Raw genomic sequence first — 2,711 nt, forward strand, 5'->3', positions numbered from 1 at the left:
GGAGTCAGTCTCCCCACCATCACAGACATCTACACCTCCAGATGCAGGAAGAGGGCCACCTGCATCATGAAGGACCCCACCCACCCAGCACACACACTTTTTGCCCCACTCCCCTCAGGAAGGAGGTTAAGGAGCATTAAGTGTAGAACCACTAGACTGAGGAACAGCTTCTACCCTGAGGCTGTTAGACTCATGAATCTCTAACTAGAATAATCACTGTGAAAAACCATATCATGTTGCTGCTGATCTGTTTCATGTTGCTGCTGATCTGTTTCAATGTTGATGTGTTCATGCGTGCACATCTGCTCACAGACTCATGTTCATGTTTGTGCTGATGTTCAATGTTTTATGTTATGAGTGCTTAGTGTATATTTAGTTGATGTTTTTCTTAGTTCATATCTTAGATGTCATTACTGTTTTTCTTATACATTTTATTGTTGGATGTAACTGGGACCCTCCGTACATAATTTCGCTCCACCACATGTACCACATGAGGTGCGAATGACAATAAAGAAACTCTGACTCTGACTCTGACTCTAATGATCCATTGTTAGGCTGATGGCCCTTCTTGATCATGTGAGCAGCTGGTTTTGGTTGTCAGCAGCAAACTGGTTGAGCCATTCTGAGAAGGTGCTATTTAAGAGACTGAGCTGAATACAGCACCTCAGACTGAGGAAGTCTTTCAGATGAAAGATGAAATGCTTCTACATTTTTTTGTTGTTTTGATTTGTTTTTTGCGGGGGGGGGGTTTATGTCCAGAGGACCAGATTGAACTTTTTTAGATTTTTCTACCTGGATTATTGAGCATGCATCAGGATACTTACAAAACAAATGATTTTGGTGCTGAAACAAAGTTTAACCTTCTCAACCAAGAATATCTGAGAATGCACAGATATTATGATGATTTACAACAGAAGTTGACAGACACACAAGCCCAACTTTCTACTGAAATCAAAACTAAAACTGAGATTTTTACAACTCTACGAAAATCTTATGAAAACCATGACCTTATACTTGAATAAAATGATATCTGCCCAACTCATTTAAAACTCAGAGATGAAAAAATCAAATTTTTACAGGACCAACTGTGTGAAGTAAAGAATCCATCCATTTTGAGGTTACAACCTCCTCCTGGCATCAATGTCCAATCTTTCAACAAAGGCCTAAATACATCACATCCAGTAAGTAATCTCATTTCACAGAATCATTTATCCAGATCTGATGACTTGGAACCAAATAGTGAGTATCCCTGGACTTTTGAGTCCTCCACTAAGGTAAACAGACATTACCCTCCAAACACACTTGGAGTGGTCAAACTGAACCCCTCCTCACCACCAATGAGCACCCAAGCTCAATCTGAACTAACAAACAAAGAGCTGGACATGACTGCTAAACGCATTCAAACTTTTGACCCTCATACAGGTACTGATGTAAAACTGTATCTGGATGATGTGGAATATCACCTCAGCTGGTTCCCACATGCATCTATCGAAGACAAAATATATCTTATCAAAATCACTTCTAACACAGAAGTCAAAAGGCTTATCAACCGACAAACATCTCACATCAGATCTGATTTTTCTCTCTTGCGCCAAGCTGTAGAGAGAGAGTTTTCTGACTTTGCTTCTTCATCAGGATTAATAGTTGCTCTGAACATCAAACAAGGAAGAGATGAACACCCACAGGCTTACTATCACCGGTTGTTCATCGCTTACTTTGGTTATAACAATTACTAACTCGGAAGAAGATTTAACCTTTAAAACACTCTTTGTCCAGAATCTCCATGAGTCAATTACCAGCTTACTTGGCATTTCTGCTGACCCACAAACCTTCACCATCCTTCAGCTAAGAGAGTTAGCCTGCAGGGCTTTTCAAAAGCTGAACCAATTTAAGCCAGCGGAGCCCAAGAATGTTTTCGCTGTGAACACAGTACCCTCAACTTTGGGACTTAGGGTAAGTGTGGACACTGACTCAACCAGAGCAAAAGTTGCACCCCTCTTTCCCAAAGTTGACAAGAACCCATCATATTTCCAGCTTAAGACACCTTACCAAAGGAAAGGTCCCGGTAAATACCAAGGTTCTTGGAAACCTCTTCAGGGGGGTAAACATTCTCCTACTCAGACCCACACCTTTCAGGATCGTCACTCTTGACCTGAAAGAAAACCACCTTTAGTACGTCAGAAACATTCTGAAAAGTACAAAGGATCACCAAAGACTAAAAAAGGTAAGTCTACCAACTTGACTCCTAAAGAACTTGAAATAATTAAACGTTTCCTTCATGAAACGCAGAGGTCTGTGACCTCTCTGGCCAACCAACCGTTGGACCAACAAGCTGCAGATTTAAAACTTCAACCTACAACCACAGGTTGCAACTCCATTTCTGACATTGTTCTTCCTCCAGAACAATGGACAGACTATTCACACACCCTGAATGCAATCTCAGAAGTTCAAATGAACCCTGAGGACCTCTATTTCGAGAACAATTACTCTGAGTTCCCAGAGGAACCTCCAATTCATCAATTTTTGTGTAACCTTACTGAACAGGGTGTAAGGGTCCCACTGCCTGCAGCCTTCCTTGCTGATGGCCGCTGATTACCAACACCTGGCGGCCATCAGCCTGATGAGCCTCTCCATCTACTTAAGGCTGCAGTCCGGTGTGACTCGACGCTGGAGCATATCACCTCTTATGGTATAGTACTGTTGTGAGGCAA

General features: G+C 41.8%; 1 protein-coding gene across 1 annotated transcript in view; it reads left to right on the top strand.

The window, feature by feature from the left end:
• The window catches only part of il1rapl2 (interleukin 1 receptor accessory protein-like 2), a 460,778-nt gene that overhangs the window by 457,182 nt on the left and 885 nt on the right, over positions 1-2,711 (top strand). The window lies entirely within an intron of this gene.

The sequence above is a fragment of the Nematolebias whitei genome, chromosome 4, assembly GCF_014905685.2.
Source record: "Nematolebias whitei isolate Nwh7 chromosome 4, NemWhi1, whole genome shotgun sequence".
NCBI lineage: Eukaryota > Metazoa > Chordata > Actinopteri > Cyprinodontiformes > Rivulidae > Nematolebias > Nematolebias whitei.